At 38.6% G+C, this 15,154-nt stretch overlaps 4 pseudogenes; all 4 read right to left on the reverse strand.

The window, feature by feature from the left end:
- Positions 1 to 5,358: 5,358 nt before the first annotated feature.
- Positions 5,359 to 7,919, reverse strand: LOC132526532 (NADH-ubiquinone oxidoreductase chain 5-like; annotated as a pseudogene).
- A 1,740-nt stretch (positions 7,920 to 9,659) lies between these two features.
- LOC132526267 (cytochrome c oxidase subunit 3-like) lies at positions 9,660 to 10,427 on the reverse strand (annotated as a pseudogene).
- On the reverse strand, positions 10,153 to 11,110 carry LOC132526266 (ATP synthase subunit a-like; annotated as a pseudogene).
- Positions 11,111 to 11,358: 248 nt separating this feature from the next.
- On the reverse strand, positions 11,359 to 12,040 carry LOC132526268 (cytochrome c oxidase subunit 2-like; annotated as a pseudogene).
- Between the last annotated feature and the right edge of the window lie 3,114 nt (positions 12,041 to 15,154).

Here is a 15,154-nt window from a genome sequence, read left to right on the forward strand (position 1 = left end):
CTAGGCACTGCTCCAAGTGATTGATAGATGATAGAAAAATAGATAGATAGATAATTATATTCATTTATTTGTTTATGATGTCCATTTTACTAATGAGAAAACTAAGGCCAGGTTGAGTGACTTGCTCAGCTAATAAACTGGTAAAGTAGCAAGGGAGAAAACTCACACTTTAGCTCTCCCTCCCCTCAAGGAAAGAACAAAGTCAGCAAAGCTGAATTCTCTGGCAAATATCAGTTTGGAACTGAGTTTGTTAAAAGGAGGGAGCAGGGCTATTTCAGCACCACGTGTTGGTCAGTTCTTTATCTTGACAAATATTTGCTGCAGCAGAGTTTCTGGCAAAAAGATAAAATGAATTGATAGCACCAGTCAAAATAGTTGTTACATTACATATTTTCACTGAAAAGTCACCTCCAGAAAACTTAGGAAGAGAATATGGGAGGGAAAATGCTTTGAATTGTGAACTCAACTCTCCCAACTATCAACTTCCTTTGCTCCAAATACTGAGTGTCCTCTGCATGCACAGTACTATTCGAGGGGCCTTAAGGGCTTTCTGACACTGTCTCCTTCATGATATCAGAGCAATAATAAAATCAAGACCATTTTTTTACTTTTCTTATAAAGAAAACTGTGAAATATGTCAAACACAGATATATGTAGCATACATATACAGTATAAAGAGTAATAGAATGAGCACCTGTACTAACACACAGCTTAAGAGAAAGAACATTTACTAACACCACTTAACCACCTTGATATGTTTCCATAGTTTTTCTCAATATGAATGAATCCCTAAACCACATTTTATATTTCTGCTTAACTTGACAAATATTTGCTTTTAACCTTTGACCCCATGCATGGTTAGGTCATTCAAGATAGCTATTCTCTTGCTCTCTGTACATCCCCTGCTCGACCAGTGCCTGCTTCATTCACATGACTATCCAGTCCTCTTAATTATGGGGCTTAATTAATCCCTGGTACCTGCTGAGCCCACCTGAGGTCAATTGCCACTATTAATGGTAGACTCCTCCCCCGAGTAGCAAAGACTGCTGCCACATCCTGCCCACCGTCTGCCATCCACAATGGGGTGTTGCTCCAGGACCCTTCTGCTTCAGCCATATAAGATCTCTTGTCCAATAAGCTGTTGATGTCTCTGTTGCTGTCTCTGGGCTCTTTCTTTCAGTCTCAAGGCTGGGCAACTACAAGGCTTGCAGGCCTGTAGGGTGCAGCCCAGCATCCCATCATTTTTATATGGTTTTAATTTTTATGTAAATGGCATTTATTTTGTGACCTTTGTTTTTTCAGTATGAATGTGTGAATTGACCAAAATTTACTTATCCAGTCTCTTCTTGAGGAACATTTTAATAGTTATTTTTTTTTACTACTACAAATTACATTGCTGTAAACATTCTTAGTAAGTCTCCTGATGCGTATTTATAAGACTTCCTTTAGGGTATCTACCTAGTAGGGGAATGACTGAGTCTCCAGTAGGAAAACTATCAACTTAATAAGATAATGCCAAGTAATTTTCCAAGTGATTAAATGACTTAATATATATAAAGCACTTGAAAGAGTACCTAGCACTAGTTTTATTATAATCATAATTATGAAGGTGATTGAACCAATTTACAGTCCCATCAGCAGTGTATATGAGTTCTTGTCATTCTGCATCCTTATTCAGTACTTAACATTTCTGCATCTCTAGTAGATTTGAAATGGTATAACATGCTAGTTTTAATTTGCATTTCCCTATTTACAAATAAAGTTAAGCAAATTTTCTTATGTTTATTGTCCATTCATGACTTTTCTTCTGTGAAATGCTGTTTTCATCTTCTGCCCAATTTTTCCTATTGAATTATCTTTTCTTATGTTTTATTTTGATGAATAAAAGTTTTTTACTGGACTGCAGTAGAATTTTTCAGCCTCTTGTCTGGTTTGTTTTCCCATAACAAGGTCATTAAAATGACAACTTATTTTCCTTACAGTTTAAAGTTCTGCGTTTTGTTACTAGAACGACCTCGAACAGTAACTTTAAGTCAGGTAAAGCCATGTGCAAATCCAAAATTCAGCTGCATGTGTTTTTTGATATCTGTAACAGTTACATAGTCCTAAGAAAATGAAAGAATATGAGTCCATTAATTTCTGTTAACACAAAATGAGCTCTAGGCAGATGTTGATTGCTGGGCAGGAGGTTCATGCAAACACACTGTGGATGTTTTACATGGATAGGCTTTGGGGGAAGATTTCTGGTGCAGGGTTTTAAAGCCAAAATCATAAATTGCTTTAGGCTCAAATTAGGCTTAGAATAAAGGGATATGTCTAGAATGTACAGTGAAATAACAGGCTTTGCATAATCATAAATTTGCTAACAGTCTGTTTTGCTACTAATTCTAGTCACTCTTCTGAGAAATGATTGCTTGATTTCTTGACCACTAGCTATTTTGCCAAGTCTCACATATACCTAGGTGTCTGTAGATGCTTTTTGTTAAGTACATGATTTGTCAATTCAAAGGTCTTTTTGTTGTTATCAATAGAACATATATTTGCATATTTTAGGAGTCCACCAATCTCAACTGGTCATCATCATTAGATAGGAAATTTACGTGTCTTACGATATCGAATGTCTTTAGAGTTGTACTGAAAATACATGTAACTATCTAAGAGCCAAAGAAATGAAAAACCCAATCATGTCCAAAAGTTGAACTGCAGATTTGTGAGTAGATAGTAAAGCAGGTAATATGTATAACTTACATTCATGAGCAAGGGCTTCCTGTATAAAAGTTAAATTTTGAAGCCCATGATATAGTGACAATTAAAAAAGTTCTCAGTATGACAACAAAAGCAATGAGAGGAACTTTCTAGTTGCTGATAGTCCAGGATTTCACAGAAAGTAAAACTGTTGTGGAAAGTTGCTCTCCATAGGTGCTTGCCCAGAAAGCTGTAGGAAACAGGAGGTACAATCTCCAGCCAGGAGAAGAGTGGGGACAGGAGGACCTGGCAAATTTGGTGATGGTCACATGCCCCTACATCCCCATCTTCACATCTCTCTTTTTATTCCTCACCCCAAGGCTTCCTTTCACATCTTCTTTTCCATGGGTTTCCTTTCCATGTGAACTCAGGCTGTACCTGGGGCCCTGGAATTGCATGGCCCAAGCCCAAACTAGGGGCACAGGAGAGAAGGAGAAAGAGATTAGTCATCTTTTCCTAAGAGCAAATAGGTCCTGCACCAGCTCACTTCTTTAGGGTAATGTCTCCAAGCAGGGCAAATAGGGCACTTGATTACATGTGACAGAAGCAAAAGAATCTTACATGAGGCTGAATAGAACGGCTCTTTAAGGAGAGATTTGTGCAAGATTAGACTCTCAGAGCCTCAAAAATTAATTTTGAAGGTTAGATAGTCATTGATAATAATAGTAAGGGTCAGATATGTACAACGCTGCATCATTTGCAAAGTGATTTTGCATACATTATCACAACCCTGTGAGGACTGCAGGCCAGTTATTAGAATCTGAGACTTTTGTAGGTTAACAGCTTGTTCAAACTCAGGACCCAAAAGTTCTACCTCTAAAATCAACTTAAAATATTTCTATCTCACTCTTTCACCCAGTGGGAAAGACCCATTGTCTAGTTCCATCATACTTTTATTCCTATGGATGAACAGAACAGATTCTAATTCCCTTGCTAGGAACCTTCCTTCTGCGAGCTCTGTTTTCTGAGAATTGGTCTAGCAACAGATATTTTGCTGAGACTGTGGACGTAGGAACTCATGGAAAGAAGAGATTAAAGTCAGCCCTTGGAGAACTCAGGACTGAATTGGCAGAAACTATTCAATAGATAGACCATTTAATGTGCTAACTTTAAGCCTTGTCTCAAAGGTGTGGTGTGTGTGTGTGTGTGTGTGTGTGTGTGTGTGTTTATAAATAAGCTGCTCTCTGAGGACTTACTCTTCAATTTTTCAGCTCCCTAGCCCAGTGGTCCCCAAACTTTTTGGCACCAGGGACCAGTTTTGTGGAAGACAATTTTTCCACGGATGAGAGGGGGATGGTTCAGGCGGTAATGTGAATGATGGGGAGCGAAGGGGAGCGGCAGATGAAGCTTCGCTTGCTCACCTGCTGCTCACCTCCTACCATGTGGCCTGGTTCCTAACAGGCCACGGACTGCTATTGATCTGTGGCCCGGAGGTTGGGGACCCCTGCCCTAGCCCCTTCACTTTCCCTTTACTGATGGAGGTCTTTCTGTTCAGAAAAATTTCTCCATACATCTTAGCATCTCTGGCATAGACATATATGGCTTAATTCCAGCCCTGATTGGCCAGATGTAAAAACAGAAAGATTGAAGAAGAGAATGAAGTGGAAGGCAAAGAATCGTGTTAGGATTGCTTTGTCTACAGAAAAGCTACCTCAAGTTCATTCGATGAGGGTGGTGCCGATATATGGGATTGCTGAGAGTAGATTTGGGATGACAGTTGCTCCTCAGAATGATATTTGTCCTCAGGGTAGGACATAGCCTATGAATGTGGTGGCTATGACTATAAGTAGTAGGATAATTCCAATGTTTCATGTTTCCTGAAAGGCGTAAGATCCATAGTATAGACCTTGTCCTACATGGGCATAAAGGCAGATAAAAAATATGGAAGCTCCTTTTGTGTGTATATATCAAATGATTCAGCCATAATTGACGTCTCAGCAGATGTGTGTTACTGATGAGAAGGCAGTTGTTGTGTCTGGTGTGTAGTGTATTGCTAGGAATAGGCCTGTTAGGATTTGTAGGATTAGACAGACGCTTAATAAGGAGCCAAAATTTCATCATGATGAGATATTTGATGGGGTATGGAGGTCAATGAATGTGTTGTTGAGGATTTTTATTAGTGGGTGGGTTTTTCGGGTGTTGGTCATTGGTATTCTTGTAGTTGAATGACAATGATTTTTCATGTCATTGGTCATTTTTGAAGTCCATGTGAGAATAATGATGACATATACTGTATTTATTTTAAGTATTATTTTTGTGATTAGTTTTGTGGGGGTTTCTTCAAAACCTTCACCTATTTATGGGGGTCTAGGGTTGATTGTGGGTGGTGGTGTTGGGTGTGGGATTGTGTTAAATTTTGGTGGTTCACTTCTGGGTCTAATGGTATTTTTGATCTATTTAGGGGAGATATTGGTTTTGTTTGGTTATACAACGGCTATAGCCACTGAACAATATCCTGAGATTTGGGTTTATAATAAGGTTGTATTAGGGACATTTCTTTTAGGGTTGGTAGTAGAGTTTTTAATGGTATTTTATATTTTGAAGGATGAGGTTGTGGAAATTATGTTTAAGTTTAATGGGTTGGGGCATTGGGTTATTTACAATACTGGTGATTCTGGGTTTTTTAGTGAGGAGGCTATGGGGATCGCGGTGTTATACAGCTATGGTACTTGGTTGGTGATTGTTACGGGCTGGTCATTATTTATTGGTGTTGTGGTTATTATGGAGATTACTCGGGGTAATTAAGTAGGAGTATACTCAGGGTGATGGTAATGAGGAATGATAGAAAGTATAGTTTAATAAGGCCTTTTTGGTTTGAGACTAGTGTGAAGGATTTTAGTTGAATAAAGGCTGTAGTCTTTGGTAGGATATTTTCTAGTCAGATTAAGTCTAGTAAGGAGGTTGCTAATTTTTGGCTTATTGATAGGTTTAGATGGGGAGGTAAGTGATATATGATGGTGGGGAAATATCCTAAGGGAGTGGAGAATTTAGAGGAGTTTGAGGGGTGAGTATATTTTAAGTTGTGTGTGTTAAGATTGATTTCGAATGCTAGCACAAAGCCCAGAGCTGTTACTGCAAGGGTAGTTAATTTTAAGTATAAAGGTATAGTTATTAGGGGGATGGTTGTTGGAGGAATGCCGTTGGAGATGAGGAAGCCAGCAAAAATACTTCTGATTAATAGGCGCTTGATGGAGTTAACTAAGAGTGGGTTGTTTTCATTGATAGGAGCTGAAGGAGAGAAGCAGGGTTGTCCTAGTAGTGCAAAGAAGATAATGCGAGTGCTATAGATGGCTATGAGGGAGGTAGCGGTTAGAGTTATTAATAGGGCTCAGGAGTTGTTATAAGACGTGGTGGCGGTCTTGATAATTAGGTCTTTAGAGTAAAACCCGGTGAGAAAAGGTATTCCTGTTAGTACTAGACATCCAATGATAAGGGCTGTTGCAGTGAAGGGTAAGGTCTTGAATAAGCCTCCTATTTTTCGAATGTCCTGCTTGTTGTTTAGGTTGTGAATAATGGATCCAGAGCATAAGAATAATATGGCTTTAAAGAAAGTGTGTGTGCAAATATGTGAAAATGCTAGATGAGGTTGGTTGGCACCAATTGTCACTATCATTAGACCTAATTGGCTTGAGGTAGAGACGGTGATAGTTTTTTTAATGTCGTTTTGGGTAAGAGCACATATGGCTGTGAACAGGGTGGCAAGGGCTCCTAGGCAGAGCATTATTGTTTGAATGAGTTTGTTGTTTTCTGTTAAAGGGTAAAATCGGATAAGTAGGAAAATTCCCGCTACAACTATTGTGCTTGTGTGGAGTAGGGCCGAGACTGGGGTAGGACCTTCTATTGCTGAGGGGAGCCAGGGGTGAAGTCCAAATTGGGATGATTTTCCAGCTGCAGCTAGTACGAGTCCTGTGAGAGCGAGGTTTAATGGGTTTTTGTCGAGTATGAAAATTTGTTGCAGGTCTCATGCATTTGTGTTAGATAAAAACCATGCCATTGATATTATGAATCCAACATCCCTGATTCAGTTATATAAGATTGCTTGAAGAGCAGCTGTGTTTGCATCTGCTCAACCATGTCATCATCCAATGAGCAGGAAAGCTATGATTCCAGTACCCCTTCTCATCCAATAAAAAGTTGGAAGAGGTTGTTGGCTGTAACAAGGATTAGTATGGTGATGAGGAAGAGGAGTAAATACTTGAAGAATTTGTTGATACAAGGATCTGAGTGTATATATCATACTGAGAATTCTATAATGGATCATGTGATGAGCAATGCCACCGGTATGAATATAATTGAGAAATAATCTATTTTGAAGCTAAGTGTCAATTTAAGGGTTTGGACAGTAATTCAGTGTCAGTTTGAAATGAATATTTCTTGGCCTGTATGAAGGAATATCATTGTTGGGATTAGACTGGTAATGAACACACAGGAGACAGTATTTTTTACATATGATGGGTATTTATCATTTTTGTAGAAGTTTGTACTAGGTATCATGATTAGAATAATTAGCACTAGCAATGTGATTAGGGCAAAAGAAGAGAATAGGTTTATTACCTTTATTTGAAGTTGCACCAGGTTTTTGGCTCCTAGACCAATGGATAACTACCATCCTTTAAACGTTTGAAATAAGCCACACTATTAAGTATGAGAGCATGAATTAGCAGTTCTTGCGATACTTTCTCAGTAAATAAGAAGTCTTAGTCTTCTGTTGCTAGATCCACAATCTAGTTTTTTTTAAAACTATATTTACAGTATAGGGGACCCAAGGTTATTTTGGGGTTTAGTGACAGGAGTAAAAGTGGAAGGATATTGGAGGGCTATAAGGGCGTGTTCTCGTGTACAGGAGGGCATAATGTTATTGATATGGTGTGTATATTTGCTGCGTTGTGTTGTGATTAGTATATACATGGAGTATAGGGCTGTAATTACAATATTGGTTCCTATTAGGATAATAGTGAGATTTGACCATGAGAAAGTTGATATAACTACGAACAGTTCTCCGATCAGATTAATGGTAGGGGGTAGGGCCAGGTTCCTTAGGCTTGCTAATAGTCATCAAGTGACTATTAGTGGGAGAAGAATTTACAGGCCTCGGGCTAAGATTATGGTTCGCCTATGGATTTACTTGTAATTTGAGCTTGCTGGGCAAAATAATATAGACGACGTGAGGCCATGAGCAATTATTAGGGCGGTAGCCCCTATATAACTTCAAGGGGTTTGAATGAGGATAGCTGCGACAACTAGTGCTATATGGCTGACTGAGGGGTATGCGATGAGTGATTTTAGGTCTGTTTGACGTAGACAAATAGAGCTAGTTATGATTATCCCTCATAAGGAAAGCATAAGGAAGGGGTATGCTATATACTCTGTTAGGGGATTAAGTATTGACGTGATTCGTAGCATGCCATAGCCCCCGAGTTTTAGTACAGCTGCAAGGACTATGGAGCCTGCGATGGGAGCTTCTATGTGTGCTTTGGGTAGTCAAAGGTGGAGGCTGTAGAGGGGCATTTTTACTATAAAAGCTATCATGCAGGCCAATCATATAAAGACGTTGGACCCGGAGTTGGATACTGGTTGGGTTCAATATTGAAGTACTAGGAAATTTAGGGAGCCCATGATGTTTTGTATATATGTTAATGCCACTAGTAATGGAAGTGACCCAGCTAATGTGTAGAATAGAAAGTAGAGTCCTGCATTAAGTCGTTCTGTTTGGTTACCCCAATGGGTAATGGTAATAAGGGTAGGGACTATTGTGGCTTCAAATATAATGTAAAATAGGATTAGCTCTGTGGCAGTGAATGTTATGAGTAGAAGTATTTGCAACATGATTAGTATTGTGATGTAAAAATTTTTTCGGATTAGTGGTTCTTTGAGTAAGTGGGACTGACTAGCTATTAATATTAAGGGGAGGAGTCATGTTGTTAGGATTAGTAATGATGAGGAGAGGGAATCTGAGAAGAATGTTAATGAGTAGTTGAGGCTCTTGTCGCTGAATTGGTTAAGAAGAAGTAGGCTTGTAAGGCTAATTAATAGACTGTGGGTTGTGGAGTTAATTCAGATTATGTTGTTTTCTGATAGTCAAGTTAGAGGTATTAGTATGATTGTGGGAATAATAAATTTTAGCATTGGAGAAGGTTTTGAGGTTTTGTATGTAATTGGTCCCATATGTGTTTGATACTATTACTAATAGGGCTAATCCGAGAGCTGCTTCGCAGGCTGCAAATACCAGTAGGATGATTGGTATTATGCTGGCTAAGGTGAAATATGAGTTTAAGATTGTCAGGGCTGCTAGGATAAATAGTGATAACATCATGCCCTCTAAGCAAAGTAGTGAGGATATTAGGTGGGACCGGTATATCAGTAAACTTATAAGGGATATAGTGAAAGCCATGATAATGTTTATATGTACTAGGGACACTTGGTAGTTATGAATTTAACCATAATCTAATGGGTCGAAATCACTTGTTTTATTTTAAATTAAATACCATATTCAGCTCACTCCAGCCCCTTTTGAGTTCATTCGTAGGACAGGCTGATCGCTAATAATGAAATTAAAAATAAGGCTATGATAAGTATCATTTTTAGGTTGTTTGTTTGGGTTGCTCAGGGAAGGAGTAGTAGGAGGGCAATTTCTAGGTCGAAAAGAAGGAAGGTGATTGATACTAGGAAAAATTTTATAGAAAAGCATAAGCGGGCAGATCCTATAGGGTCAAATCCACACTCGTAGGGGCTTGTTTTTTCTGCATAGATGTTTAGTTGAGGAAGTCAGAAGGTGGTAGGTATGAGTAATGAGGCTAGTATTGTGTTTGTTAATAAGGTCAGTATTAGGTTTATTGTTCTTTTTCGGGGTGTACCTAAACTAGCTGATTGGAAGTCAGTTGTACTAATTAATACTAAAAGAACTATGAGCCTCATCAATAAATAGATATGTAAAGAAATAGTTATACAACATCTACAAAAGGTCAGTGTCAAGCAGCAGCTTCGAAGCCGAAGTGGTAGCTGGATGTGAAGTGGAATTTTAGTTGGCATAGGAAATTAACAATAAGAAAGGTAGATCCAATAATTACATGCAGTCCATGAAATCCTGTGGCTACGAAGAAAGTTGATCCATAGACTCCATCTGAGATTGTAAAAGGGGCTTCGTAATACTCTGATGCTTGTAGTAGTGTAAAATAAATACCGAGAGCAATTGTAATGAAAAGGCTTGGAGTATGTTTGCAATTTCCTTCTATAAGGCTATGATGGGCTCAGGTAATGGATACGCCAGAGGCTAATAGCACAGAAGTGTTGAGGAGTGGTACTTCTAAGGAGTTTAAGGGGTGAATGCCTGTTGGTGGTCAGCATATGCCTAGTTCAGGAGTGGGGTGTGAGGCTTGAGTGGTAGAAGACTCAAAAAAGCCAGTAAAAAATAGGACTTCTGATACGATAAATAAGATTATTCTGTATCCAAGTCCCTTCTGGATGGTTGGTGTGTGGTGGCCTTGGAAAGTGCTTTCTCGAATGATGTCTCATCATCATTGATATATTGTTAGAATATTAGTTAATAGGCCCAGTATTAGTAGAACTATTGAGTTGAAGTGGAATCATATGATTAGGCCTGATGTTATGAGAAGTGCTGAAAGAGCTCCTGTGAGGGGTCAAGGACTAGGATTTACTATGTGATATGTGTGGGTTTGGTGGGTTACTATGTGTTGTCATGCAGGTATAAGCTTACTAAGAGGGTAAATACATAGGCTTGAATTATAGCAACAGCAAATTCGAGGATAGTGAGTAGGGCGAGAATGATAAATGTAATGAGAGCTGTGAATGTGCTGGTGCTTACTAGCACAAGAGTTGTCTCCCCAATTAGGTGTATTAGTAAGTGGCCTGCCATAATGTTGGCTGTTAGTCGTATGGCCAGTGCTACTGGCTGGATGAATAGGCTAATAGTTTCAATAATTACTAGCATAGGGATGAGGAAAGTGGGTGTGCCTTGTGGTAAGAAGTGGCCTAGAGATGCTTTTGTTTAGTTACAGAGGCCTGTAATGACGGCACCTGCTCATAGAGGGATAGCCATTCCTACATTTATTGAGAGCTGTGTGGTGGGTGTAAATGAGTGGAGAAATAGTCCAAGGAGATTGGTTGAGCCAATAAATAGAATGAACGATATAAGCATTAGTGATCAGGTTTGTCCTCTGTGGTTATGAATACCTATTACTTGTTTTGATGTGAGTTAAATTAATCACTGTTGAAGGGAGATTATGCAATTATTAATTAGTCATTTTGATGTTGGGAATAGAATGCTTGGGAATATAACGATCAGGATGACAACAGGGATGCCTATTATTACTGGGGTTATGAAAGGGACAAATAGATTTTCGTTCATACTGTTTCTCAAGGGGCATATTGTTTTTGTATTTTAGTGAGTGTTGATTTTGGGTTGGGGTAGTAGGTGTGCTTTGAGATTTTTAGTTGAAATATAATAAAGTGTTAAAAATATAGATGAAATAGTAACAAATCATGTTGATATATCTAGTCGTGGCATGTTATCAAGGAAAGCTTTGGCTCTCAATCTTTAACTTAAAAGGCTAACGCTAATTTAGCTTCCTAATGAATTTATAGCATAGACACAGATCATTTCTCAAAGTATTTTCGGGGTACTAGCTCAAGAACAATTGGCATGAAGCTGTGATTTGAGCTACAGATCTCTGAACACTGTCCGTAGAACAAGCCTGGTTATGCTGATATTAGAGTTGTTTGGTTTAGGTGCCCTGGGATTGCGTCTGTCTTTAGGCCCAAGGAGGGTATGGCTTATGAGTGTAGTACATCTTCGGAGGAGATTAGTATTCGGATTGTTCTCTCTATAGGTAAAATTACTCATTTATCTACTCCTAGTAGTCGCAGTTCTCCTGGTTTTAGGTCTGGTGTTGGGATTATATAGGAATCAAAGTTCAGGTCTTCATAGTCAGTGTACTCATAGCTTCAGTATCATTGGTGGCCTATAGTTTTTACAGTAAGAAATGGGCTGTTGATTTCATCTATCATATAAAGAATTCAAAAAAAAAAGAATTCATAATGATAGCAGGGCAATTAAGATTAAGATAATGGCCGGGAGAATAGTTCAAATAGTCTCCACCTCTTGGGCATCTATTGTGTTTGTATGTGTTAACTTAGTTGTAAGTATTAGTGTAATGATATAGAGGACTAGGGAGCTAATTAGGAAAACAATTATTAGTGTGTGGTCATGAAAATGTAGTAGTTCTTCTATGATGGGTGATGTTGCATCTTGAAAGCCTAGTTGGAAGGGATATGCCATGGAGATATACAAGATTTTCAACTGTAACTTAACTTCGACAAAGTTATATAAAGTTTTACTAATATCTCATTCATGAAGAAAGACATAGTGGCTATGATGTTGGCTTGAAACTGGTAGGAGAGGGTTCAATTCCTTCCTTTCTTGACTATTTTAGATTAATGTAGGTTGGTTCTTCAAAAGTATGATATGGTGGAGGACATTCTTAGTCACTCTAAATTTGCGGTAGTAAGGTCTACTGCTAATACTTCTCATTTGGATGTGAATGCTTCTCAGATAATGAAGACTATCAGTATAACCACTGTTAGTGAAATGAATGAGCCTATTGATGAGATAGTATTCCAAGTTGTATAGGCATCTGGATAGTCAGAGTATTGTCGAGGTATGCCAGATAAGCCTAGGAAATGTTGTGGGAAGAAGGTTATATTGATATCCATGAATATGATCACAAAGTGAATTTTTGCTCATGTTGAGTTGAGTGTATATCCTGAGAATAGTGGAAATCAGTGTACAAACCCTCTTATGATAGTGAAAACAGCTCCCATTGAGTGCACATAGTGAAAGTGTGCGACTACATAGTAGGTATCATGAAGGACAATGTCTAATGACAAATTAGCTAGGACATTACCTGTCAGTCTGCCGACTGTGAAAAGGAAGATGAAGCCCAAGGCTCACATCAGGGCTGGTGATCATTTAATATTGCCTTGTGGAGTGTTGCCAGTCAGCTAAATACTTTTACCCCTGTAGGGATAGCAGTAGTTATAGTGTCTGATGTAAAGTATGCTCGCGTATCAACGTCCGTACCTACTGTGAATATATGATGGGCCCATACAATAAAATCTTAGAACCCAATTGGTATTATAGCTCATACCATACCTATATATCCGAGAGGTGTTTTTTGTTTTTTTTGTTTTTTTTTTCCCCGAGTAGTAAGTTACAATGTATGAGATCATCCCAGGTAGGATTAAAATGTATACTTCGGTGTGTCCAAACAATCAAAATAAGTGTTGATATAAGACTGGGTCTCCTCCTCCTGCAGGGTCAAAGAAAGTTGTATTCAGGTTTTGATCGGTTAATAGTATGGTAATTCCAGCTGCTAGGACAAGTAAGGATAATAGAAGTAATACCGCTGTGATGAGGACTGACCATACGAATAGTGGTGTTTGGTATTGGGTTATAGTGGGTGGTTTTATGTTGATAATAGTAGTGATAAAATTAATGGCCCCGAGAATTGAGGATACACCAGCTAAATGTAGAGAGAAAATAGTAAAGTCAACTGAAGCTCCTGCATGTGCTAAGTTTCTGGCTAAGGGTGGATACACAGTTCAGCCTGTGCCTGCACAGGCCTCAACTATTGATGATGCTAGTAGTAATAAGAAAGAAGGAGGGAACAGTCAGAAACTTATATTGTTTATACGGGGGAAAGTTATATCGGGTGCCCCAATTATTAGGGGCACTAACCAGTTTCCAAACCCGCCAATTATAATGGGTATGACTATAAAGAAGATTATTACAAATGCGTGGGCTGTTACTACCACATTGTAAATTTGGGTGTATCCGAGCAGTGTGCCGGGTTGGCCTAGTTTAGCGTGAATTAATAAGCTTAGGCCAGTGGCCACCATTCTGGCTCATGCGCCAAATAGTAAATATAAGGCGCCAATGTCTTTGTGGTTGGTTGAGAATAATCAGCGATTTATGAACATAGGTAAAATGGACGAGAAGGTATTAGACTGTAAATCTAAAGACAGAGGTTGAGAGGTTGAGCCCTCTTTTTACCAAGTCCTGTGGTGAGTGATCATTTTGAATTGCAAATTCAAGGAAGCAGCTTCAACCCTGCCAGGACTTCTCTTGCTCGTGGCGGGAGAAGTAGATTGAAGCCAGTTGATTAGGGTATTTAGCTGTTAACTAAAAGTTCATGGGAAATGTATCCCTCCAATCTAGTGAGGATTTAGCTTATTAAAGTGTTTGATTTGCATTCAACTGATGTAAGATATAGTCTTGCAGTCCTTATTGGGCAGGAATTAAGTAAATTGTACTTGCTCAGGGCTTTGAAGACCCTTTGTCTGGTTTAGTCTGAACTCGTATTCTAGGATTGACAGTATTGGTGTGAGAGGTAGAAGTATTGTGGATATTATGATTATGGTTGGTAAAAGGGTTTTCTGTTTTGTGGAGTTGAATTGTCACTTTATCTTCATGTTGTTTGTAGAGGGGAATAAAGTTAGTGCTGTGGAGTATGTGAGCCATATGTAGAAGAATAGGTTGAGTAATGCTGTGATGGCCATGAGTGTGAGTAGAATACTGGTATTATTTTTTGTTATCTCTTGAATGATCATTCACTTAAGCATGAATCCTGACAGTGGTAGGAGTCCTCCTACTGAGAGTAGAATGAGTATGGTAAGGGTTGTGGTGACAGATGTTTTGTTTCATGTGTGTGATAGTGATAATGTGGTGGTAGTTGAGCTTTGAGTAAATAGTATGAATATAGTGAAGGTTGTTATGATATAGATTAGCAGGTTTAGGATGGTTATGGTTGGGTTATACAGTAAGATGGCTGTTATTCATCCCATGTGGGTGATTGATGAATAGGCCATTATTTTTCGGAGTTGTGTCTGGTTTAATCCACTTCAACCTCTGACTAGGATAGAAAGTATGGATAGGGCTAATATTAGATTTAGATTGATTGATGGTGAAATTTGATATAGGATTGACAGGGGTACAAGCTTTTGTCATGTTAGTAGAATTAAGCCTGCTGTTAAAGGGATGCCTTGTGCTACTTCAGGCACTCAAAACTGAAAGGGGGATAGTCCTAGTTTAATAGCTAGTGCTATTGTTATTATTATGGATGCTGTTGGGTTGAATAGCTTTGTGATGGTTCATTGGCCGGAATGCAATAGGTTAATGATGACTGCTATTATAAGTAATATGGATGCGGTGGGCTGTGTTAGAAAATATTTAGTGGAGGCTTCTATAGCTCGTGGATTAAAGTTTTTATTATGATCGGGATGATGGCTATTATATTTATTTCAAATCCAATTCAGGCTAGTAATCAGTGACAGCTTGTAATTACGATTGTAGTTCCTAAAATGACAGTTGTTAGGATAATAATAAAGATAATGG

This window comes from Lagenorhynchus albirostris, chromosome 9 (assembly GCF_949774975.1).
Source record: "Lagenorhynchus albirostris chromosome 9, mLagAlb1.1, whole genome shotgun sequence".
Lineage (NCBI taxonomy): Eukaryota > Metazoa > Chordata > Mammalia > Artiodactyla > Delphinidae > Lagenorhynchus > Lagenorhynchus albirostris.